General features: G+C 45.0%; 2 long non-coding RNA genes and 1 pseudogene across 3 annotated transcripts; 1 reads left to right on the plus strand and 2 right to left on the minus strand.

The window, feature by feature from the left end:
• Positions 1 to 1,885: 1,885 nt before the first annotated feature.
• Positions 1,886 to 4,558, plus strand: LOC103671777 (annotated as a pseudogene).
• A 1,562-nt stretch (positions 4,559 to 6,120) lies between these two features.
• On the minus strand, positions 6,121 to 14,665 carry LOC103671265. 2 transcript variants are annotated; one of them, XR_570795.2, is made up of 5 exons: positions 14,445 to 14,665; positions 11,612 to 11,736; positions 9,773 to 9,890; positions 8,445 to 8,577; positions 6,121 to 7,071 (listed from the first exon to the last, which is right to left on the minus strand). It is a non-coding gene; the product is annotated as an uncharacterized LOC103671265 (long non-coding RNA). The 2 variants fall into 2 exon arrangements; XR_570794.2 differs by having other exon boundaries at positions 9,769 to 9,890.
• A 4,465-nt stretch (positions 14,666 to 19,130) lies between these two features.
• Positions 19,131 to 24,567, minus strand: LOC103671264. The gene is made up of 2 exons (XR_005832985.1): positions 23,955 to 24,567; positions 19,131 to 20,919 (listed from the first exon to the last, which is right to left on the minus strand). It is a non-coding gene; the product is annotated as an uncharacterized LOC103671264 (long non-coding RNA).
• Positions 24,568 to 26,923: the final 2,356 nt, after the last annotated feature.

Below are 26,923 nucleotides of genomic sequence, written 5' to 3' on the forward strand. Positions count from 1 at the left end.
CTGGGTGGCTCAGTCGTTAAGCGTCTGCCTTTGGCTCAGGGCTTGATCCTGGTGTTCTAGGATTGAGCCCCACATCGGGCTCCTCCGCTGGGAGCCTGCTTCTTCCTCTCCTGCTCCCCTTGCTTGTGTTCCCTCTCTCACTGGCTATCTCTCTCTGTCAAATAAACAAATAAAATCTTAAAAAAAAAAAAAAGAAAAAAGAGTCCCTCAGTAAGTAAGAGCTGGGAGTGGAACAGAAGCCAACTGTTGTCCTGCACTATCTACTTGGACTGTAGCAGAGAATGTGGGTCCAGACATGCTGAACAGATCCCTTTGTCATCTTTATAAAGTCCTGAAATTTAAAACATGTTCTGAAGAAGATAGAATTTGATCCATTCCTTACACCTCACACCTGCATAAATTTCAACTGGATCAGAAATATAAATGTAAAAAAAATATATATCATTAAAGTACTGACCAAAAACACGAGTTAATTCATCTACAACCTGGAGAAACATTTCTAACCATGATGCAAAATCCAAAACTAAAAAGGGCAAAAATTGATACACTCAATTACCAAAAAAAAAAAAAAATTAAGACTTTTTTTTGCAGGGCAAAGAATATAAGAAAGTGAGAAGAAAAGTTATTCACTGGGGAAAATATTCGTAATCAATATTGCAGAGAAAGGGTTATTATCTCTAATATATGAGCTTCTTTTGATAAAAATAAAACCACTAACTCCATGGCAAAATGTGAACAGGCAGCTCATATAAGAAATAAAAATGGCCCTTAATCATGTGAAAAAAGAAATGCTCAAAATAAGAGAAATGCAAATTAAAAACTACACAGATTTTAAAACGGGTGATCAGCTGCACAGTCTCAAGGATGTCTAAGGATCAAAAGAAAAAAATGGACATATCCCAGAGGACAGACTCTGAAGTTAAAAAAAAAATTAAAATGTTTTCAGTCATCATATTGGAGCATAATAATGCTGCAGGAGTGCAATCAGCAAAATCCAGACTTTGGGCAATTCCCAAGGACAACCTGTTTTTGGTTTTTCTTCTTCTTTTTTTTAATCAATTACAAGAAATAAAAATGAGAGGTGGATGGGAAACTGCTTATTAGAAGATAATTCAAAGACATACCAATCTCATGGAGATTGGATCTTTGGATCCTGATTTAAACAAACTATTAAAAAAAAAAAACTATGAGATAACCATAGAAATGTGAGCACTAACTTAATATTTGATGGTTTTTAAGGTATTATTAATTTTTAGGTGTTATAATGGCAGAGATTATGCTTTTTTTAAAAAAATCTTATCTTTTAGAGATACATGCTGAAATATTTATGTATGAAAAGTTTTGAGGTCTGAATTTGCCTCATTTGTTAAAAGTAATCTGGAAACGGCGGGGAGAAGTAGGTGAGGCTAGAGCTAAAATCAGATTGGCCCTGCGCTGGTTAGCACTGAAGCTGGGTCATGGCTACAGGTTGGTTCACTATACCGTTCTCTCTACCTTTTAAAATTTGAAATTTCTATATGTTCCATATTTCCAGTTTTCTTAAAAAAAAAAACTGCTTCAAATATTGTTAGGGCCAGGACTCTGAACAGGAACCATCCTCTCCGACTGTTACAGCCAAGATTCTAAGTGGCACATGAGCAAAGTAGCACCCCCTACAGAACCTTCTTTGGGCTCAATTCCATCTGAAGGTGTTTATCCATTTCTCCTGCACAGTGTTTTATTATTACAGTCTTGTTAAAATGGGTCAAGTAAAATCTTGGTTTATTATTTCCTCCAATGAGAAATAGGAAGATTTGAAGATTGATGGTTAAGGATTCAGGCTTGGAGTCAGACAGCTGCACTCATGTCCAGCTCTACCACCTGGATATGAGACCCTGGGCGAGTTATGGAGATAACGCTGGTACCCATTTTCTAAACAGTTGTGAGGATTCAGTGATTGACATAATGTATGTAAAGTGCTGAGAATACCTAGCACATAGTAAATACGCAAAATATTTATTATTGCTAATAATAGTAAACATCACCAACATTTAAAATATATGCCCATAGAAGGTTCCCAGAGATTTTAAAATAAGATTTTAGGGGGTCCTGGGTGGCTCAGTCTGTTAGGGGTCTGCCTTCAGCTCAGGTCATGATCCCAGCGTCCTGGGATCTAGACAGGTGTAGGGCTTCCTGCTTAGTGGGGAGTCTGCTTCTCCCTCTCCCTCTGCCCCTCCCCACTACTTGTGCTCTCTCTCGCTCTGCATGCTCTCTCGCTCTCAAATAAATAAAATCCTTAAAAAAAATTTTTTAACTTAGTTATGCACATGTCTGTATGATTGCCTGAGTTACTATTGCTGTGTTTACATGCTGCCTGGCCATAAAATTGGTGTCTATTTTCTGAATCGGTTTTCTTTTTTTTTTAAGATTTTATTTATTTATTTGTTTGTTTATTTATTTATTTATTTATTTATTTGACAGAGGGAGAGAGAAAGCACGAGCTGCAGGGGGCGGGGGCAGAGGGAGAGGAAGAAGAAGACTCCCTACTGAGCAGGGAGACCAACACAGGCTCTATCCCAGAACCTTGAGATCATGACCTGAGCCGAAGGCAGCTCCTAACTGACTGAGCCACCCAGGCGCCCCTCTGAACCAGTTTTCTGATGAAACTGTAGATATGTTGGCACTGATGCTGCATCAAACTGAAAATTCTCCACAGCCTTAAAAGCATCAATATTACTTATATGCAAAGACTTCAGTGAGCTAAATAATATGCCACAAATTCATTAAATTGCTACCAATATAGCACGTAGCCAAATAACTTCAAAGTTGTATGCAGAAGGCACAGTAGTATATCATCAAATGAACAGTAGTACAAAGTCCTCAGAATCTAGTACTTGTACCCTAGAGTGAGGAAAATTAGAGGAAACATTGAAAGTCAAATGGCTTGACCTCCGAAATCCTGGATTTCTGAAAACATTTTACTAATGGAAAGGGAACTTAAAAACTTACCTTAGTGAACTCAGTTGCTGGTCCCCACAAATACCGACCTAATCTTCCATATTAGCAAGGACGTTCCATTCCTCAGACTAAAGGTGAATAATCTGAATAGAAGAGGACAGAATGAGGGAGCCAGAGGCACGTGGACTGAAACACGACCTGGGGGCCTGCTCTAATCCCCTTCTGCACGGCTTTGGACAAGGCGCTCGGTCTCCAGGTCTTGGTGTGCTCAACTGTGAAATGAAGGGGCTAGACTCAACCACCCGTAGGACGCCTTCCTCCTCTAAAACGTTATGGCCAATTAAGAGCATTCGTTTGTTCTTGGCAATACGTATTTCAGGGACGTCAAACAATTCAGCTACACATCATTTACTGAGACCCTACTTCAAAAAGTGGTGAAAACAGCGTAGAAGTGAGCTATTCACTCCCAATCTAGTGCTCTTTAAAAAGACTGAGTTAGCTCAGGCCCCAGGCCTGCCTCACCACACTGCCCCCCTGCCCTGCGCCCTCCTCACCGTCCCGCGGGGCCGGGCCCCTGCCCACGTGGCTTGCCTCTGCACGCGGCCCCGCAGCACCCCACGCCTGGGCTTCCTGGGTTGGAGTCGCCCTCGCAGCCCCCCACGAGGAGGAAGTAGAGATACCTGCGGCAGGACGAGCCCCCCTGGAACTCCTTGGCCACGATGGAGTTCAGCAGCACCCCTCCGCAGGCTGAAGCGCCCACATCCGTCAGGTCCAGGCCGCGTTCCCCTTCCTCAGGAACGACTGCGAGGGCTGGAAGGATTCCAAGCGCCGCAATCTCTCCTCCAACCCATGCTTCCACAAGGTGCGTAAAGACCCTGCGGAGCCCCCTGGCCAAGGGCAACTTCCGGCGATGGACGTGACGCTAGGGCTGCGGAACGTGGCCCTGTGGCGGCGCCGGCAGAGCCTTCGCCCAGGAGGGCCCCTCCGTGCTGCACGGCGGGCCCTAGCGGCAGTCCCGTCCCCAGCCGACGCTCAGTGAGGGCTTCAGCATGAAGAGTTTGCTAGGGGACCTCAGGGAGGGGTCGCCTCGGAGCAGCGCGGGTCCGGCAGCCGCTGGGCACAGTGGGGAGAAGGTGATGCCCACTCCACCCCTGCCCTCTGAGAGGCCTCTGTAACCCCTCTGCCCCCTTCCCCAAGAGAGCAGAGGGGGAGAGTCCCAGCGGGGAACCAGCAGGCTCTCGCCCTTTTCCGCTGAGCACAGAGCCTGGCCCCTCCACTTACTGCAGGACACAGCAGACCCTGGGGGACTATCCAGTGGGAGTCACAGAGCCTCACTTCGGGGGCAGCTGCCCACCACCTACTCGGCCGTCTACAGTCCCAAGGTGGTAATGCCCTTGGCTCCACTACCGCCCACATCCTGCCCCAGTGCCCACCTTCAGCCAGCCCAGCCTAGTGGAGGGTGGCCCCAGAACTTAAGCCCCACCCCCGGCTGCTCTGGGATCTAGACGCCCACTTCTAGGGGGTGCCCCCCAACCAGAGCATCTGTGATGTGTGGGTTAGCCTCTCCCAGGAGCCAGCTGCCTCCACCCCAGGCTGATTACTCTCCTGGAACAGCCTGTGAGACTCCCAAAGCAGGGGCTGCTTTCCTCTCCTACCTCTTCCTGCCACCACCGGCTTTTGCGGAACCAAGGCCAAGAGAACCAAGAGGTGTCTGTAGCCACAGCAGCCTTGAAACACCAGGCACAGGTGTTCTAAGAACCCATGATGTTTATTGGGCTACCCCACAAAGGGCTGAGGTCTGCCCCAGGCCACCCCAGCCCTGATGGTCAGCATGCCTCTCCTACCCGCGCCCCCCCCCCCGCAAGACTGGAAAGAGTGAGGGCTTTGCTTGCAGCAGCCCCTCCCTGATCCCACTATCTCTGGCCCTCTCAGTCCGTCTATCCTTCCTTCCATCCATCCATCACATGGTGACACCATGTGTCACTTCCCCTCCCTGGCTCCAGCCTGAAGTCCTGTTCTCCCTCACGTGCCTGGGAATGAGATAGCACTTTTTTGGGGAAAGGACCTGCTTGGTTTAGGTGGTCGTAGTGGGGAAGATAACAGTAAAGGAGTAGACAATTAAAAAATAATAATAATAATTAAAGAGTTAAAAAATAAAAAGACTGGGTCAAACTTGGGAATATACTTAAAATCATGTTGTCAATTACATCTCAATAAAATGGGGGGAAAAACTTAGTGGAATTGTACATTTTCAAATGTTAAGTTTTATGGTATGTGAATTACATCTCAAGAAGAAGAAAAAAGAAAAGACTTCTCGTCTCCCAGAAGGTATCTTGGGTGGCCCAAAGAGGCTTAAATGGTGATGTGAACCAGAGTGTGAACCTTTATAACTTAACAAAGAAACCCTGGATGGCAAATTTAGCTAGACCAACAGTGAGAATCACCCCTTACCAAGACCGGCTACATTATTTGCATGGCTCAGGGCAAAATGAAAAGGCAAGGCCCCTGGTCCAAAATTGTGAAGAGTTTCAGGAAGCCAGGGTGGCTCACTCAGTTAAGCATCTACCTTAGGCTCAGGTCTTGATCTCGGGCTCCCTGCTCAGTGGAAGTCTGCTTCTCCTCTCCCTCCCTCCCTCCCCCCCTCCCCTGCTCGTGCACTCTCTCTCTCTCTCAAATAAATAAATAAAATCTTTAAAAAAAATTGTGGAGAATTTCAAGAGAGCAACAGCAGAGCGTTAAACCAAACTCACACCCCTCTAGGCATGGGACCCTGTGTGACTGCACGGGTCACAGGCCCATGAAGTCAGCTGTGTTTACTGAAGTGTTATAATTTTCTAGACCCAGGACAGAACGCTCAACAGACAACTCTTTCAATTTTCACCACAACCTTGCAAAAGTAATACTACTATCCCTATTTTGTGAGAGAGGAAATAAAGCCTTCAAGAGGTTAAAGAATCTATCCAAGTTCCCACAGCCTGTGAATGACAGAGCCAAGCTTCGTGCTGAAGCCTGACTCCAAAGTCATGTCTTCGCCAGTGACCTTCAAACTTATTAGTAAAAATTTGAGTGAATACGCCAACGTATGTGGAAACATGGAAAGATACATTATACACATATACTACTGTATTTATAAATATACCTTAGGAAGCATGCAAAACAAAGACATTTTAAAGATGCCATAAATAGGTATTCTAATATTTTCTTCCCATACCTCCCATGCCTTTCACAGTTTCCTGTAGTACCCAAGGGTTAAGGCTGCCCTTGACCCAGACAAAATTAGAGGTAATAGTACTCAAGATGTTAATTTTCCTATGAAGTGTGAACATTTTAATAAGATATTCTTAAAGGGTAACACTCAAAAAGGGGGGTGCTCATAATGGAATTTTAGGCCCTGTGAAAATCAAGGGGCATTTACTTTTTTAATCCTGGGGGCTGACTTCCCTTGGAGAAATCACATTTCATTCATTGATAAAACAAGCAGTCTGGGCCTGACCAAGATTTTTGGTGTATTCCAGGTTATCAGCACAATTATACAGCAAAGGTTGATTAGGAACACAAGAAGGAAAACATTCCCTTGACAAGTGCTTACTGAGTGCCTGTGACAGGCCAGAAACCTTGCTGGTTGCTAGGGGTAGAGTGAGCCTGCCAGCAAGGAGCGAAGCGTGTTCTAAAGGAACAGAGGGGGCTCCATGCCAACAGAAATAACCCTGGAAAGAGACGCAGTTTATCTTCTCCTCCTTGAACACCTCTAGAAATCAAAGACTGTGCTTACAGGTGTATTTTATGAAAAAAAAAATGTCCAATACATTAGAACTCAATGAATATCACACATTTTCCTTAAAAAGGTTAGAATTAACTTTTTATAACAGTCATCTTTCTGTAAACGATAGAGTGTAGTTTTTAGATCCTCTTGAAATACTAGGATGCCACGAAGTGCACTACAAAATTTGTTTTTGAATTCTGCTTTTATCTCTTTGTACATAATCGATAATAATCTGTGGTCGAATCATGCAGCTGCTAAAGATGGACAGCCCAAGATAAAGGAGATTTTTAGAACTCTTCCTCGAGATGGCGACAAAGGACTGCGTCTTTAAAACAGGGATCCAGCTTGGAGCCTAAGACGCCAACTCTGTGCTGTTTAAATTAAAATGGAAAATTCAGATTTATTTCCTCACCAAATATACAAGGGAAAAAAGTGTAAATAAATGATATCTACAGAACTGTATTTTTCTAGTATCCTATTGGTTTAAAGGGTGAATTATTTGGATAGACTGCTCTGTAAGAGTAGCACTAAGAAAAAAAGGACGGAGTAGAAAGAAGAAAATTGGAATCGCAGATTATATATTGAGATGGGTATGTCAACAATGCTCCAGATTCCTTTCTTTGGTTGCTATGGTAACTCCCAGGTTCATTTACTCAGCCCTTGTTTTAATAGGGCTCTGAAATCAGTGGAATGTTGGAGCCGCAGTCAGACTGCCTGGTTCAAATCTTATCTCCATTGTTTAATAAGCATGTGACTCTCAAGTGATTTAACATCTCTCAGTGTCTCAATTTCTTCATTTGTAAATTGGGGATGATGAGTAACTGAGAATAAGTATGTAAAGCACGAGGAGAGTATCTGGCACATATCATGTATTCAATAAACCAGCAGGCATCACCAAACCACCATCACGACCACCCCTACACCATCTACAAAGACTCAGAAAAACATTTTTTTCACCAATTTAGGAAGAAGCATGGTTCTGGGTATTGCCCAATCCCAGACAAGGGTGAAAATACTTTAGGGCTGAACAGTATAATTTGAATATCTGGCTCATTGCTTAAAATATCAAATTGTTCAGTTTTTCATTTTGAAGCAATCAAATAATTTGATCCATGAATCACTCCATTCTGTTCAATTGCCATTTAGAATCTTTCTAGTTTTTGCTGTAACAAAAAATTACATAAAGCAAATTTATGCAGAAAGCCACATTTTTACAAACCTATTTCTTCTTTTAAGTAGATTTTTGCATACCCAATCTATGTTTCTATTCTAAAATTGACTCTGTAATTACTAGAAAAAAAGAGAATAAAAGTAAGCATCATTTTCCAAATTCTACAACCTTCATGAATAAGTTTAATCTACTCATATTTGCAGGAGATGCTTGGCTTTATTTTACTGCTACCCTCTTTTTGCCTTTCCTTCTTGATAGAGCCAATTATCTCAGGGCTTAAGCAATTCTTTCAACACTTATCCTTTCCACTGTCATTAATTTTTTTAATTGTCAAAATAATTTTCCATATTAACAGCCAATATGCCTGCTCCCAGCTGGTCAAGATTCAGTTGGTCTGTTGATTTGGTTGATCTGTTTTGTTTTTCCTTTTGAACAGTTCAATTTATCTACAAAATCCCAATTGTCTTGCTAGCATTCCTCAGCTAATTAATCGTGTATCCTCCACCCAGCATTGTCTTTTAAATTTGAATGTTTTCTTTTGATAGAATAATTTCTCATTGTTTTTCTACTTACTATTAGTGAGACTCAAGCCCTTTGGTACAGCGACGACTGTATCCTCCATCCACACTCACGTCTCCTTGCTTCAGCCTGAGGGCAGAACTTGCAGAGAAATACAGAGCCACAGGCAGAGATCCTCCTAAGAACCCTGGGCCCGGAGAGTCAAAAGGACACATCGATAGTGTAAAGCTTGTCTCCCATTAGCTGGATAAATGGACACTTTCTAAAAATTATACTGCGTTTACACATTTTACTTTGTAATCAACATTATTTGGCTGCAATCTAAGATTTTTGAGAGATGTTTTTTAAAGTCAGAGAAACTTCATTTGTGTGATCTCTGGTACTATTTCCATGTTTCACTTTCTTCCTATTTGTGACTTTATCAGAGGCAAATAAGCCCATCTTTTCTCACAAAATATTAGAGAAAAACATGGTGTTGCAGCCTGTTACTTTGGTGCCCCCAGTGAAACATTTCCTGGTATTCATGCCTTTGTAGTCAAGCCCTTGACACCTGCCTTAGTCATGTGATTGGCTTTGGCCAATGAGACATTAGCAAGTGTGGTGCAAGCAGAGGCTTGGTAAGTGCTTGCACGTGGGGGATTATTCTCTTGTAATGCTTCATCTTAGAGCTAGACCCCTGAAAGGCCAAGTGGAGGGAAACCACAGAAGCCGTTCAGACGTTCCAGTTCCAACCAAGCTGTCGACGGAATACAGCAGGGAAAGTATCCTCGGCCAGACAACATGGGGCCGAAGTACCCCCCAGTGGAGTGGAATCAACCCACAGAATCATGAGAAGGAACAGGTTTTTTGTTTAGCAACTATGTTTGGGGCTGGCTCGTTACACAGCAATAGGTAGCTGAAACACATGGTAACAAATCACCTTCCTAATTACACATGGTGTTTACCTCGGTTTCCTCTGCCATGAAAGCATCACTGTGTACACATTTCATTTTGATGAAGATTCAGCTCTAAATTTATATCCGACTGAAATGTCAGAATGATGCCCGACACCCTGCAGTGTGCTTTGGCCTTTGAGCTATTTAAAAACCTGTCACCTGGTGCAGCCCTGTCCTCACTGACATCTCCCCCAGGAAGCCCGGCTGGCTGGCGCTCCAGGCATGGCAAATCCTGGTTCGGAAAAACGCTGACAGATTGTTACACAGAATCCTGCCGTAATACCATGTCAATGAATATTGAGTTGCCTTCATGGCAGCAGATTTCTGCAGAGATTGGGCCTATCTTTTTAGATTTCTATGACTCCAATGTTTCCTTTTTTGTTAAACTGTGAATTTATTAAAAGTCATTATGAAACCACAGAAAACTAAAAAAAAAAGTTTACCTACAAAAACAGTCTGAACATTGACAGCCAGCTAGTTGAATCCACCCCAGCAGGTCCACACAACGGCGAGCTATGTACTGATGGAACAGTGAGCAAGTTCCGCAGTAGTGACATGGAAGGTCCTCACGGGTAGAGCAGAAAATGAGAAAAAAAGCAAGTTTCAGACCCGTGCGCATGGTTTGCTACCCCTTGGGTTAAAAGGGAGGGAAATCTGTACTTGTATTTGTGTGTATACGTGATATATTTAAAAATCTAAGGGCAGGAGTGGGAAACTGACACTAGGGGAACAAGCAGAGAAAGAAAATTTTCACTATTATACCTTTTTCTATTTTCTGGCTTTTAAACCATATGAATGTACTACCTATTCAAAATATAAAGTAGTTTCAGTTTGGAAAGACATGAACTAAAATATTAGCAGGGATTGCCTTGGGGTGGTAAGATTTCACATCTTTTTTTTTTTTTTCTTTTTGTTTATTTGTATTTCCTATATTTACCACACCAAAAAAAAATGCATGTAATATAAAAAGCAATATTTAAAAATTATCAAATTAAAAAAATCTATTGATAGTCCCACCATTCAAGCCAAACACAACTATTATTTTTCTATGCATAAACCCTGTAATCACAGATACATACAATCTGGTGTCCCTTATGTGAATATCCCAAGGTTTACGTAACCCTTTCCCCATATCTGAACACTTTGACATTTTTTACTGTATCCTTTCACAGATGATGATGCAATAAATGTTTGTACCAAAAGTTTACCATATGTACAATAAATCCTCAAAAATGACAGTCTGTTTCAAATGGTATAAACATTTTCAGAAGCGGGATATGTACTGTCTAAATGTTTTCCAAAAGGATTGCTGCCAGCAGAAATTTATGAGCACTCCGGGTTCACTAAACCGTCATTAGCGTTGATTAACATTTTAAAATCTTTGCTAATAGTCAGATTTTTGAAACTCTTTGTAACTTGTCTTTACATTTCTTTTGCAACTAATGAAGATGAACGTTTTTCTATTTGTCTGCTGACCAATTTAATTCCTCCCTAAAACATTTTTTCAAGTCCTTTGCCCATATTGAGATTTTAGAGGGTTTTCTTTGTTTACAGGCTTTTGAGTACATTTTAGTTATTATTAGCATGTGTTAGACACCTTGTCTGTCCTTTTCATTGGAAATAATTTTCCTCTGTCATCTGCACTTTGTTTTATTTCATTGCATGTAGAGCGTTAGGTTTTGTTTATTCATACGTGTTATATATGCTTTGACATTGCTAACCTTCAGAAATCTAAAGATTCACTTCTATTTTCTTCTAATTTGAAATATTTTGATTTAAAATTTTTTCTTTCATTATTTAGAATTAATTTCTGTGTGCAATGTTAGAAGAAGACTTGGATAGATACTTTAAAGGCTATCCGAATTCCTTAATAGAATTTATTGAATAATCTTTCCTTTTCCTGTTGATCATGTGTCTGTCCTTCCCTATAATATTTTTGGCTCTTATCTGTACTGGTGTCCATTTCTATCACAGTCACTACATTCCACTGATTCACCTCAGTATCACACTCTTTGCTAAAGTTCGAGAACATCTTTTCACAAATGCCAGGGCTCCAACCCCTCAGAATCATCAGGATCATTTCTTTGATGGCACCTCTTAATTTGATGTTTATTTATCACATTCTTCAGGTAAATAATTTTATCTTTCAAAAATATTCCATGATTTCTGCTGGAAATTTGTCAAACCTATAAATTAATTTGAGTAGAAACTGGGTTTGCTTTGTGTGTGTGTTTCATTCTCTCACTTCTAGAGGTGCCTGGGTGTCTCAACTGGTTAAGCATCTACCTTTGGCTCCAGTCACGGGTCATGATCTCAGTGTCCTCAGGATCGAGCTCCACATCGGGGTCCCTGCTCAGCTTCTCCCTCGCCCTCTGTCCTTCCACCACCTCCCAACACGCTGCTTCTTTTCTCTGTCAAATAAATAAAAATCTTAAAAAAAAAATTTCTCTCTCTCCCTCGATTTCTGCCCCCCCACACTCTCTTGCTGTCTCTCAAATAAATAAATAAAAAAATAAAATTCTTGCTTCCAAAAGGAACATGGTTCTTTCCATTTTGTCAGGGCTTCCTGCAGCTCACCACCATTGTTGTTTGTTAATTTGATTGGTTGGTTGGGTTTCTTCTCACACATCACCCGTATTTCACATTAAAAGTATTCCTTGGTACTTTATGGGTTTTGTTTTGTGAACGGGGTCTCTTTTTGTTATATTTTTCTCACTGATTTTTCCTTACATGCAGGAATCCTAGTGATTGTATATTTACCTTGAATCTGGCCCTTTTTGGTGGCTCTATTATTATCCTGGAAAACAATTTCCAGTTTAGGTTTCCTGGGAATATAAGTTGTGTTGACACTTAAATTGACCTGAAACTCTGTTAATTCAGGGGGAAAAAAATCATTAGTGGTACCACAATGGCCAATCAACAAGGTGATCTGAATGTTTACTTCCCATCAATTTTACTGTTCTGTGGACATAGCCTGTTTTAGGGATGTTACCATGGAACCTTGTAAAAATAGAATTGTGAATGTATGCTGATGAATTACAAGTACAACAACAGTCCCTGATTTAGACGTGAGCAGTGCACCTGGCTAACTCTCACTCTGTTTTGACAATCGCAGGTGAGTAGAGGTGAGAATCCTAAAATAGAAAGGGAATTGAAGAGATCAGCAGAATGGCTGAATCAGTGACTGGTTTTAACTACCTGCCCAGATGTCTGAGTATGTTCCATATTTAATTGGTTCTACCTTGCCACCTTTGTGCAGATAAAGATTCCTAAGAGAATTGGGAAGACATGGAGATTTGTCACTTGGTGCTGCTATGGAGGTACCCATATTGCCTTTCTTTCATCTTGGCCAAGAAATGAGGTCGTTCTTTGTCCTCTTCATTGCGAGTGTCCTCTAGATACACACGGATGTAGGCTCTGGTTCCCCCTGTCTTATCCCAGGAGCCAACATGGCCAACAGTGCTCCCTCTGGTGGGACAAGCCGCCTTGCCCAAGCTCATGACTAAAGGATGGGAGCAGGGCATCCTACTCCACAGAAGACCCGCAGGGAGGATAGGGGATAAAAACACTGAGGGAATAGTTTGGGGGGTGGTGGGGGGACAGAAAGCTTGGTATGGACTTACAGATGTCTTAAGGGTAAAATAAAGAACTGTGTAATATGTCCTGTGTATTCTGTGTTCGCTCCAGCATCTGAACACACAACTTTCCTCCAGATAATGGCATTGAAGGTCTTCCCATTGAAGACCTGGTTGATGAGTTACCTAACAGTGTGTATCTCCACTTTCCAGACCAAGGTGAAGAGAAAGGACTTAACATGTAAACACCTGCATTTGTTTAAAACTCAAGTTTCTCAGTCAAGATCGGTGAGCAAAAAGTCAAGATGGGGTAGCAGTTTAGCAGAGGATGGACGTTCAAGTGTGTGTACACGTTAGAAGGGATATTTCCACTGAGCAGTGTCAGTAATATGCTAGGGATTTCAAAGCACTACAGCTAGGAAAGCGCTAAGACAAATGACTTGTGCCCTGAGAAGCAGCAGGAGGATGATAGAAAAAGCTCATTCTTTTACAATGATAAATTAAAAGTACCCCAAAGGATACAAAAATACAGATTCGAAGGGGGACATGCACCCTAATGTTTATAGCAACATTATCAACAACAGCCAAATTATGGAAAGAGTCCATATTTTGGATTCACATGAATGGATAAGAAGATGTGGGTAAATGTATACAATGGAATATTACTCAACCGTGAAAAAGAATGAAATCTTACCATTTGCAGTGATATGGATAGAGCTAAAGTGTATTATGCTAAGTGAAATAAGTCAATCAGAGAAAGACAAATACCATATGATTTCACTCATCTGTGGAATTTAAGAAACAAAACAGATGAACGTATAGGAGGGGGGGAAAGAGGAGAGAGGGAAACAAACCATAAGAGACTCTTAAGGTCAGAGAACAAGCTGAGGGTTGATGGAGGGAGGTGGGTGGAGGATGGGCTAGTTGGGTGATGGGCATTAAGGAGGGCACTTGTTGTGATGAACACCGGGTGTTATATGTAAGTGATGAATCACTAAATTCTATACCTGAAAGAATATTGCACTGTATGTTAACTAAGTAAAATTTACATAAAATTTTTTAAAAAGTAAAGCAGGCAGTCTCTTTAATAAGATCCTTAATAAACAACCCCTGTCCTGAAAATCAACGTCAGGCTGCACAGTGGCACGCCCCCTGAGGAGAAGCCCCCTCAGGCTGACATAGCTTGGTGTCTGGAAGGCCAGAGGAAACAAATACCCAATTGCTTTCCTTCTTTACTTGTGTGTTCTGACCTAGTGGCTCCCTCCCTTTTTCCTCCTAGATGGGTGCTCTCTTTGTGGATTATTCTGGTATAAAATTGGGATGCACTATTTTTCCTGCTTACAGCGTGAGTGAGATATGAGTTCAAATGATATCCTGTTCTGGCAAAGCTGTTCTTCCTCCAAGCTAGGAGTGAACGCTGACCACTTGCATTTGGGGATGCACAGGCCCCACCTTCCCTTGCTGTTCACCACAGCACCCCAGAGCAGGAGACAGTGCATGGCGCCACTGGTCACTGGAAGCTATTGCATGAAGGCAGTGCTTACCTGTATTTTCAGCCTTTCATCTGTTCATTCCTGCAGCTCCTTGGGACCTTCTATCCTTCAGAATGGTGTTTCAGACCTGGGGTCCACGACAGAGGAAGAAGGGACTTTTTTCTTCTATGTTCCTTTCCTTTCATACCATTGTCTCGGCTGAGAGTTCTGTCAATATTAAGAACATACTTTTTTTCCTAAGAAAATTATCCAGGACTGGAGAGGCACTCATTTCCTCAATTTGGTGGAAACCAAGACTGTGTCTTAAGGAACTGCCTCCATTCCTGGGAAATGGCCCCGATTAGAGCTGCCACAAGGGCCTCAGCTAGAGGAGACCCCTCTAGCTGACAGGGAACCATTAGGAATTGGGGGGGGGGTGCGGGTGAGGAGATGGATTTTTTTCAATTTCAGACTTTCATCTATTCGGACTTTGACTCAAGGGGAAGATCATTTGATTTCAAGATGTAAATCCTTTGGACTTTACCATGCCACCAGGTCTAATCTTTAAAGTTTCATTTCTCCCTGATAATTTGTAATGGATGAGGAATTTATATTCACATCTGGGGCCTCTTTATAATGTTTGCATTTTATGTGTGGAGTATCTTACTGTTATCATTTGCTCTCATCAAAGAACCTCTGGTGATAGACATGTGACTGATTTAAACGGGGGCTGGAAACAGAAGAGGTGTGAATTTCCAGCTCTCTGTAGAGGAATCTTGGGGCTTAATGTATGGTTGTGACCCATCTCTGAGCCTTCTGCAGGCAACACCTGAACTACCCAGCAGATTTTAGGGGGTCTGAACCTTATACAATTTGTAGAGAGGGAGCAGTTTAAGGAAAAAGGAACATAAAATGATGAATACAAAATTAGGTAAGGGGCCATGGAAGGGAGCTGAATGAAAGAGGTTCGCATAGCATCAATATCCAGCCCTCTGCCCACCTGTGGTCTGGACGACACCCAAAGAAACAGTGGCTAGTCCACAAGGACAGGAGCAGGACCCTCCCCATGAGTAACGCTGACCTCTCCCAAGATAGCTGCACCCTCTGCTGGGCCATGCACTTCACAGTTGCTTGCAAACCCACCTAAAATGATGTCGTTATTCACAACAGACTTCTTCCATAAATATCTGTGGCCTCCACTGTAACCTTACTGCCAAGTTAGAATGAAAGTGAGTCTTAGATTGAATTCCTCCACCCACGTAAATGTTGATTAGCAAGCAGGCATGAAACAATCCTACAACCTGTTCTGGGATCTCTATGAAGTCCCAGCTCTGTTCCGTGCATGGAAGGTTAACTAGATGCAAATAGGACAATATTCTGGGGGCAGGATAGAGTCAGATTCAGGCGCAATAACTGTTCACGAAGGATTTCAGAGTGGGTTTTTTCCCCTAAGAACAAGGACATTCTCCTACATGAGAACAGTAGTAATATAAAAATCAGGGAATTTAACTTTGATACGTACTTATTGTTTAATCCACTGTCTGTATTCACATTTTGTCATTGTCTCAGTAATGTTCTTTATACCTATTTTTTGTCTTGGTTTGAGATCCTTTCCAGGATCACAGGGTGCATGTGGCCACGAAGTCTCTCTGCCTCCTCGAAGCTGGGACAGCTCCCCAGTCATTTTTTGCCTTTGTCCACCTTGACATTTTTGAACAGTGAAGACTAGTTTGTAGACTATTCCTCGTCTTGGCTTTGACTGACATCTCCTCATGATGAAATTAAGGTTATACATTGTTGGCAGGAACGCTGCAGCAGTGGTGCCGTGTGCCCTATCAGCAAGCACATGACATTGGTGTGCCCCAATATTGGGTGATGTTGATTTTGATGGATTGGATACAATGGGGCTCTCTAAGGCTCTTCACTATAAAGTCACTACTTTCTCCCCTCACGCAATTAATAAGCAATCGCCAGGAAGATACTCTGAGACTATGTAAATACAGTTTGTCAGGAAACCCACCCACTATTGTAGGTAACATTGACGAGTTTCTAATTCAATCATTGATTTGTATTGTTTAATTTCTATTATAAGGGAGGACTTTCAGTATGAACTCACGAAATTTTATTCAATGGGTTGTAATCCACTATCACTAAAATTTTAGGTAACAGTGGAATTGTCTATAATTTCCAGCCCACATCTTGTGTACCTGTCATTTGACTGATGACATCCATTTGTCTAATTACCAGAGCTTCTGTTGCTAATCAGAGATTAAGAGAGCTGAAGCCCATTTAGTAGTCCAACGATCCCTGGAGTGTATATTCCTGAATTAGGAAAATTGAATACTCACAGAGTGTAGATTAAAGAACATACTTACATCACAGTAAATTTAAGAATTTAAATTACACAGGACATCAATCATTAAACTTGAGAGATCAACAGAATGAAAAGTTGAGTAATGTTAAGAGGAAATGTACCCACCTCTTCTTGGACCTGAATTAGTATGGTTTTTGCTCTCTGACTGATTCAACTCAGCCTAGCCCCTCCCTACCCTTTTCCTTCTTGGAAACCTAGTTTGCCTGTGTAGAGCTCATGCTCACTGCTCCCAGCCAAGCTGTAGGCTTAACAACAATGTCCTGCCCTCACTGGAGGAGGCCCAAGATAGTCCAGCATCTTCTGTAACTGGGTAGGTACATCTGTCTAATGCTCAGAGTCAGTTACAAAGCCCAAGTGCCCCAACACAAAGCCACTTCTTCCAACCTAGCCTTGACCCCGTCATATGGTTGACATTTTGGCCTTTCTCCGCATACTTCTTGTTTTATTTCTCCATTGGTTTGGAACACAGTTGGGAAGAGGCTAAATTTACTGGCCCCCTCAGAGACCTCAACCTTCTAGAACCCACCCCTTTTGTTTCTGCATCAAGGCAGTCAAGCAGCCGCTCTCTGTGTTAATGACTCTCTCAGTTTTTATTTTTTTAAGATATTTATCTATCTATCTATCTATCTATCTGGGAGAGAGAGAGGGGAGAGAGCACACAAACAGGAGAAGCAGCAGGCAGAGGAAGAAGTAGGCTCCCCGCCGAGCAGGGAGCCCGATGCAGGGCTCGATCCCAGGACCCTGGGATCATGACCTGAGCCAAAGGCAGACACTTAACCAACTGAGCCACTCCGGTGTCCTGACTGTCTCAGCTTTTCAACATACTGAAGTATCTTCTAGATTAAGAGAGAAAGTCTGAAGAGAGCTTGACTTGATCCTCCTCACTAGAATGCTAGTGCTCCCCAGCCGTAAGTTTACGGCAACTTGTCACGGCAGCAAAAGAAAACTAATAGAGCCACCCCGTTTTTTCTTTTAACCCCGTTCCTGTTTGCAGAACCCACCACCTCTTGAGGCGGAACCCTCCCTCCATGGAGAACTAGGACACCTTCTCCCAGCCTCCCCGGCGGTGAGCAATCGAAAGCACCGGCGCGACTTGGAACTGGAAGCTGGCGACGGGAAGGAGGGAAGCCTGCTCAGGCTCTGTTGTCGTCAAGGGCAGCAGGGTAGGTGTCCCCGAGGCAGTGTGCCGGTGGGGGCCTGCAGGTGCTTGCCCAGCAGCTAGTGGAAGGAGCCCGTCCTGCAGCAGAATTTTGGGCATTGCTCCCGGCTATAAAAACCCTCAGCCTGGTGCTCTGGGCCTCCTGGAGATGCTGGGACCCTTCATAAGTTCCTTTCCTGCTAAACTAGCCAGAGTTGGGTTTTGTGGCTCGTGACCCAGAAGCCTCAGTGATCCAGGTATGAACTGATAATTTACTCAAAAGGAAAATGAAATGTCAAACACAGGAGAGCAAGTTTACCCTAGCTGGGAGTCCAAGAAACTCAAAGCAAGCTTGAGATGCTATATTACACTGATGACAAAAACAATCATTTTTTGGTGGCAAGACTGTTATCCTTATTTACAGCTAGCAACTAAATGGATAGATGGTTTAGAAAGGAGTAATAGGAAAATGAAGCCAAATCTGTACATATGTTCTGAACAATTCCCAAGAAAACGCGGCAAGGTGTGTGTGGTAGGATGAAGCTTAATTTTGTGTGTTTGCCGACAGAAATTATTGATGTGGTCTTAAAATGTGTTGGGCTGTGGATAAAATTTGTATTAGGACCCCAGCAGATCTTAGGGAGCAGAGGGAGGGAGACCCAATCCCAATTTCCTGAAATGTAAAGGTACTAAAGCTGTCTGTGCGGCTGAGATCAAGGTTCTGAGCTGGAAAGGGCAAAGAATTCCACGAGGGTGGAAGGAGGCCAGCTTCGGAGGTCTGTACGCTGACTAGCGGTCATAATTACAGGGGAATATGGTCTGTGAAGTGGCCCTACCTGCACGGAGTTAATGGCCCCAGAAAAGTGCCCTGGAAAGAATCAAGTCAGAGCTGTAATTTTAGGAACACAAGTCTCTTTGATGGGGAGTGATCTTATTGCTAAATGCCTAGAATTTGATGAACGTTTTCATAACTGACGGTGCACTGACCCAATGGAAAATAATATATCGCCCTTGAAATAAGAATCACAAAGTGTATCGGGGCGCCTGGGTGGCTCTGTCGGTTGAGTGTCTGACTCTTGGTTTCGGCTCAGCTGGGGCCATAATCTCGGGATGGTGAAATGGAGCCCCTCCTAGGACTCCGCACTCAGCGGTGACTCTGCTTCCGCCCTCCCTCTGCCCCTCCCCCTGCTCATGGCCGCCCCCCCCAATAAATAAACAAATCTTTAAAAAAAAAAGAATCACAAAGTATAGCAACATAACAAAATGTGACATAAATTTAAGTGAAAATACTACACAGAATAAGTACATACGATATTTAACTGTGTAGAATTTTACACATGTGGGGACGACAGCCAAGGGGTAAGAGGGGCAGTGGGGAGAGTCAGAAATCAGAGCATTGAGAAAAGACGGAAGTCAGGGAACAAAGGGGCCCTGGGGCCAGTCACCGGGCTGGAATGCAAATATGACCCATCTCAGCTGGAGTCCATCAGTTCCTACAGCTTGTCTTCACCTCCTCCCGCTGTGAAGGAGCTTTAAGAAACCTGTCCACGTAGACTGTGAGCTCATCTTTTTCCTTTCCTTCCATTTTAAACACCAAGTAGGGGCCCGGGGTCTGATGCTGAGCCATGATTTATTTTGCCACCTTTCTGAGGCTACAGAGTACCCAGCTGAATGGAGGATCCTTCCACCCTTTCTTCCCTCTTTCTTCTCTTCTTTCCTTCCAAATAGTTACTGTGTCCCCATGTTCTCTATCTGACCTTAAATTTGATCCAGAAAGGACTTTAGCACGTGGACAGTCCGGATCTGGGCAGCTATAGACTTGTAAGGCTGAAGCAGGCATCAACCACTGTCCAGTTACATTGCACAGGGCTTCAAGAACAACCTTGCGGCTTGTACGCTATGCTCAAGAGGAACGCGGGTGCTGAGGAGCAGCGAAGAGCTGAGACTCTAAGAATCCAGGCTTGTGCGGCAGTTAAGTGGACTGACGCTGAAAGGCCACCTGCAGGGGGATGGTTGACGTGCACAAGACCCCCTTTCCCTCCCCCGCCGGCTGGCGCTGGGTCCATGACAGTTGTTTCTCAGTCCACAACCTAGGCGAGCGACATCAGGAGCATGGTCAGTCGGAGAGGGAGTGTGGCCTCTGGAAAGGCACGGCAGAATTCGAATCCCTAGCTGCTGTTTGTACAAGCACTGAACTCTCAAAGCCTTCCTTTCCGCCACTGTACCATCAAGGCAAGCGACAGTGCCCCACAGAGTTGCACTGATTCCGAGAGGTAGCTCAAGTGCTTAGCAGGAGGCCCACTGTCAGCTGTTGTCGTTAGCAAGACAAAGTCCCTCTGTCTGGAGAACAACGGGTAAAACAGGTGAGGCCAAATGTTCAGAGTCTTGTACCTACATCACCGGCCGGTTTTTTCCAACCAGTAGTTCTGGCACGTTCAGAACCAGCTCGCGCTCCTTGTTTCTCAGTGAAGACCAGCTCCTTTTCCCCGTGGGCTATGTTCACATGCACACACCCCCTCCCACACGCCTGCGCTGGTCACGCGGATGCCAGTGAGATCCTGCGCAAACACCCTGCTTAGAAGCTGCAGATTACAGCACTGCTGGATGGCATGAGGCAGGGGACACGTCAGTCACGTCAGCCAGACCTTGTCAGAGCTCCTGAACGCTCTGAAACGCCGTGGTCTTGGTCCTTCAGCAGCTCTAGCTGGGCTCACTGTCTTCAGTTCCCTGCAGTGACAGTTGTGGTTGAGCCGTAACAACACCCCACCTGGCACCAAGCACCTACCCCACGGGGTCATCGTGAGGCTCCATGAGTTATCACATCCAAGTGCCAAGGGCAGCAGCTGGTGCTTACGGTACGAGCTCAGCAAGCGCAGGCTCTCCGTCACAGCCGGTGCAGACGTGGTGTTCCCCTGGCTTGGGCCCCAGCCATGGGGTGGCACACAGGCCCTTCGTGGTCCCAGCTCCCAAGGATCTGAGATGCAAAGGGGAGCCATGTGTTTCATTCCCACAGCTGGGCTGCTTCCCCAAGAGAACTGTGACAGAGAAATGATGAAAATGCTAAGTGTCGCAATTAAAAAGATAACATAAGGACCAGTTCATCTTTGCAGACTGTTCTCGTATGGAATTTAAATCTTTTCCCTGCCCAACGGAGGAATGCCAGACATTCCATCTTCTGTTTCCAGAGACCCAGAGAAGTGGTACTCACTTCTACCAAGCCCTCAGACCCCAGCAAATGGCTTCCCCTGGACTCTGCCTCAGTACCCCCAACTCAGTCCCCTGAGAGACCCTTGGCCTTTTAAGTCATGAACACTCTGGGTAATTTTACCTCCTGTCGATGAGGAGGACTTTGTAAGAAACAGTGCTGAGAGCGCCTGGGGGGCTCAGTCGTTAAGTGTCTGCCTTTGGCCCAGGGCGTGATCCCAGGGTCCTGGGATCAAGCCCCAAATCGGGCTCCCTGCTCCGCTAGGAGCCTGCTTCTTCCTCTCCCACTCCCCCTACTTGTGTTCTCTCTCTCGCTGGCTGTCTCCCCCTCTGTCAAATAAATAAATAAAATCTTAAAAAAAAAAAAAAAAAAACAGTGCTGAGCGGCAGGAGCTGCTCATGGAGGGGAGGGCTGCCCCGGGACACTGTGCACCCACACGGATTGCATTTTGGCCAAATGATGTTTCAACCATTAACTCAGGCTTTCAGGATGCCCCAGATACATAATGAGCACCTTTTGGAGAACTGTATTTCAAAAGAAAAAAAATTCAATTCCTTATACAAGTATTTGGTTAATTTATAAATTTATAGCAACTCATTAGCTGCTTTTGCTGCTGTGTCTAAAGCACCCCTCCAGTGACTGCTGGAGAAGGGACCCCTGCCAATGGTAACAAGTGGGACCAGCCCCCAGAGGCCCTTCCTACTCATTAACCAGCATGTTTTCTTTTTCTTTTTTTTTTTTTTTAAAGATTTATTTATTTATTTATTTGACAGGATAGAGACAGCCAGCGAGAGAGGGAACACAAGCAGGGGGAGTGGGAGAGGAAGAAGCAGGCTCATAGCGGAGGAGCCTGATGTGGGGCTCGATCCCATAACGCTGGGATCACGCCCTGAGCCGAAGGCAGACGCTCAACCGCTGTGCCACCCAGGCGCCCCAACCAGCATGTTTTCTGAAGCCAGGTGCACCCCAAACAAGCACCTGGGGGGGGGGGCACGGAACTCAGTAGCAGTATCAACATGGGCAGAATCAGGGGCAACCTGGAATACATTCGCAAATGTGCTTTAAAATACAAAGAGTGGGGCGCTTTGGTGGCTCTGTCAGTTGGGCGTCCAACTCTCGATTTTGGCTCAGGTCATGATCTCAGGGTCATGGGATCAGGCCCCACATCAGACTCTGAGCTGTGTGTGGAGCCTGCTTAAGATTCTCTCTCTCTCTGCCCCTCCTCCCCCACCTCTCTCCCCAAAATAAAATAAAATAAATAAAATAAGATACAAAGACCTTCAAACCTAGCTTCAAGAGGAGGTCCTTCTAGAACCACCATTTCTCCTTTTCAGAGAAAAAGTGGCTGTTTCTCAAACCACACCCCTTCTGGAGCCAACACTTTCATGTGGAGATATGGGGAGCTGGGCAGAAGGTGGGGGCTTTAGCACCCCCACACTCACATCCCATCAACCCCCCCACCTCACCCAAGCACCCTTCGATGTTATTTTTTGACATTTTTCTTAATCACACGTTGTGAGGGACACTGAGGGCCCAACTACCCGTGTCCCTTCTCTAAGGACCTCTGGTTTGGATAGACCAGGACGGCACCCTGGTTGCCTGAGGTGATTTCTCTTGAGGGAGATGTGGTTCAGGGATGGCTGCAAAACCTAAATTAATCCATTCAGAGTGACACTTGGGGCTCTGTTCTCTTAGACTTGAACAAGGACAACAAGGACATGACCCTGGAGTGCTGGCAGCTGCCCTCACCAGGAGGGAAACAGCCTGAGGCCACAAGTGACGCAGGCAGGAGCATGGGTCTGAGAGAGAACAGATCTATCGACCCGCAGTCCCGATAAGATCAAGAACTTGGGCAGCAAATCAGCCTTTCAACCAGTCCAACCTTGGGACCAATTCCCTGGTTATTCACACCACTGTGGATGTGGATTTTCTGTTATGGAACTGTGAAACACTCTAATAATCTTTAGGGGAAAAAATTCAAAGAAGCCTCCTGCCGGCAGCATAGCGGGTGAGAGGGGAACGGATTTTTGGGGTGCAGGGCCCCTCATTCCTTCAATCCCCTTCTCGAGGTAGGAAGACCCAGGCTCGACGAAGCAGACGGCCAGGAGGGTAGCGTACTGTGAGCTCCCAAGGGCCGCTCCCCAGCGCGGGTGGCACGTAGTAGGAGCTTTGCAAAGGCGACGCGGGAGGAAGACTTGGCATTTGGCTGGACAGCGAAGGAGTCATGACTCCAGACTGTCTGGGCTCAGAGCCCACGCTCTTTGCCCAGAAGAGCAGAGGCAAGCAAGCCGGATGAAGTCATCAAATCCCATGCGCCCAGGAAAGACAGGGGGAGAGGTGGGACCGACGGGGAACAGATGGCAGCGGCGGAGGGCCGCTCGTTCCGGTGCACGCTCTTTCCGGCCATTGTGATCGAGACTGCGAGAGACCTTTCCCTGACCGGGAGGCGCCGGGCAGGAGATGAAAACCATGAGACACTGTTTCCTTCACCAAACCGAAGCCTGAACAGCAAACTGGAAAGAATTCGCTGTGACAGGAAACTAAAATGGTGACTGGACGCGGGCTCGGTTCTCCAGGGAGAACGCTGAGAGCCAAGGCTTGCTCGGGCTCGGGGGAGAGCGCGCCCAGGTCCCACCCCACGCCCAGACTCCGGAATGCAGCATGCCCCACCCCGCGGAGAAAGTCCCGGCGGCTGATGCAAGAGAGTGCTCTTTCCCTTCAAAGAGTCCGTTTCAGGAACCCCGCTGCTCTTCCGCCTCCTCCCTCCCACTCCCAGACACAATGCGTCCCCCAAGCGTGACAAACAGCCAAAGGGACAAGTGAAGGCCAAGGGGAAACTTGCGCAAGCCCACACAACTCTCGTACCCTGCCGTGGCAGCCCTCCAGGGTGTCTGTGCGCCGGGGCTCGCACGGGGAGAGCCGGGATCCGCGCGAGCAGGGCGGGGGGCGGCGGCCAGGAGAGTCCGGGGGTCCGCGTACGGCCGTGCCGCTGACCCGCAGCAGGAAAACGGAGCCCCGAGAGCAGCCGGAGCCTCGAGGGGGCCGCCGACAGCCGGGGCCGCGGGGCCCACTAAGAAACCGGGCATTCCTGAGAAGTGTCTTCGAAGCTCCCCTGCAGAGCCACGCAGGAGGCCCTGGAAGCGTACGGCAGAGTTCTGCGCACTCTCACTGCCTCCTCCCGTCAGCCCGGTTCGCGCGAGGCCAGGGGCTGCTGGTGCTTCCCCCAGTGAGAATACCCGGAACAGCGCGGACAGCACGGAACAGAAGCACACACGCGCCTCTCACCCAGCTCTCTCGATCTCCACTTGAAAGCCAAGGGAGAGAGGAGGCCGCTCCAGTCCCACTTCTGAATCCCTTCTTGCAGAAGGCGGATCTTTTACAAAAAAAGCATTCATAGCTCCACACAGGAGGTAACATTCATTCTCAGTCAAGCCAGTTGGATTTTTTTTTTTTTAACTTGAAAAACCCCTTTTTCTAGGGTAGCCTGTGTTACGCTGGGTCACCATACCTTGAAAAACTTGGGACTTGCATTTATGTCTCCCTTGGGAAATCTTGATTCAGTCCTGAAAGCGAAGAGAGCGCACCTCACTTTAAGTGCTTGACTCGGAGAACTGGCCAAAAAAATAAGGGGAGGTGAGGGAGGCAAGAAGGGGAAACGTGCTTAGAAACACACACCCACACCAAGGGAGCGCGCTCCAGACCGGCAAGCACAGGGCACAGGAACACGCGCGTGCGGAGAGCCGCGAGCACCAACGGTGATTTGCAGAAGACTAGCGCGGGTTTAGAGGGAGAGAGCTGAATGAGAATTGTTTGCCCACCGTAGATACAGTCAAATGACCTAACGTGGGGGCGAGGCGCCCGAGGGACACGGAGAGAGCACATGCAAAATGCTTTTAAAAATTGTTCTCGACATTCCTGGGCATCTATTTTTTCCCGGAGAGATGAAGACTTATGTCCACACCAAAAGCCCCCCATGAGTGGTTATCACAGCTCTACTCATCATAGCCCCAAACGGGAAACTACCCCAATGTCTTTCAGGAACTGAATGCACAAAGTGTGGTACATCGCACCATAGACTACTACTCAGCGGCACAACAGAATGGACTAGTGATACACAAGATAACCTGGAAGAATCTCCAGAGAATTATGCTGAGTGGAAAAAGAAACCAACCCTAAATGGTTACATCCTGTGTGATTCCGTGTATACAACATTTCTGAAAAGACGAATGTGTAATGTGGGAGAACAGACTGGTGGTTGCTGGGAAGGTGTGGCAGTAACAGGGCAGCAGGAGGGATCCTGCTATGGAAATGTCCTGACTGTGTCAATGTCAGTACTCTGGATGTGATACTGTACCCCAGTTGTGCAAGATGTTACCACTGGGGAACACAGTTCAAAGGTGCAGAATTATTTTACAACCACATGTGAATTAATCCACAATTATTACAACATAAAATTGTTTGACCAAAATCAAAAACACACCCCAAAACTGTTTCAATTGTATTGGTGGTGGTATTAGGATCACTATTCTGAGTTTGTGTATGTAATAAAGCACAGGAGTTATTATAGGATATTCTAATTCTATGCCCCCTGATCTTTGAGTGCTGATTCTGGGTGGACAAGATTATGGCATAATATAGGAAATGTTAAGTAAAAAATCCCTGCAATCCTGAATTGCAGTATGAACCGTGAATTATTTTTAGCTACAGATATGCATATAAAAAAGGACCAACTCAGCAGCAATGAGCATTTCTAAGACATAAATTATGGTTTTGAAATATCATTTTCCACTAAAAGAAACGAGGGTTTCCTAGAGACTTCTGATTGCAGGTCTTGGGGCAAGATATGTACTGATGAGCCTGGGACAGCTTGTCATGCCAGAGAGGGAAGAAAGTATCAATGATAACTAGGCTTCTACCAAAAGGACTCAGAAGCCAACTTGAACAGGCTCTACCAGCTAAAGATGGGGCATCTAAGTTTCAAGAAGAATAATTTCATTGATGGTTAGCGCTGGGAAGTGGAAAGTGAAAATTTTCACTAGGACTCTCAATGGTGAGAGAAATTTGAACTTTGATGGACAGTTTTGTTGTTGTTGTTGTTTTAATGGCTTTTTGGGTATCGGTCATGCTTAGAAAAGTCAGTTTAAACCATGGGAAAGACTCAAGCTTCTATCTTACCTTTCCTGTATGAATTCTACCACTAGACCAAAGAAAATATTTAAGTATTCCAACTAAAAAATGAAAATAATATATCCAGAGGCAAGTACCATAGGACCCTCCATACACAACTAATCCTAACATTGCCAAACACTTGGTGGTAACAATGTGCCCACCGCCCGGTCTGATACACTCACTTTCATCCACTGACGAGGACATGAGCTGGAAGAAGCATCATCACTCTGAGTACCCCCAAGAAAACACAACGCTGAGGTGCCATCAGTTGAGGATGCATTCCAACTTCAGGGATGTTCAAGTGGGACTAAAGTGCGCTTTAATCAATACCCATTTCATATCCTGACAGTTTTATTTTACTGCTTCTCACTTCTCAGATGTACAGAGGACAGTATTATCACCCATCCTAATCACTAAAAATTGAAGTAAGATAGCACAACACTATAGCAATAAAAATAGATGTGCACAATCCTTAAAGTACTAGAGTGTATAGAATTTTTAAAAAAAAACCCGGATTTACCGCGATAGGATTGACCATCTGGATCCTCTATGGCCTGTAGCTTCGTCCAGTGAACAGGTCTTGTTGGGGTTTTCTGATCACATCTGTTGACATCGGCCCCTGACGACCCACAGAAGCATCTTCTGCTGCTGCTTTTCGGCCACTG

The sequence above is a fragment of the Ursus maritimus genome, unplaced genomic scaffold, assembly GCF_017311325.1.
Source record: "Ursus maritimus isolate PB19 unplaced genomic scaffold, ASM1731132v1 scaffold_6, whole genome shotgun sequence".
Taxonomy (NCBI): Eukaryota; Metazoa; Chordata; class Mammalia; order Carnivora; family Ursidae; genus Ursus; species Ursus maritimus.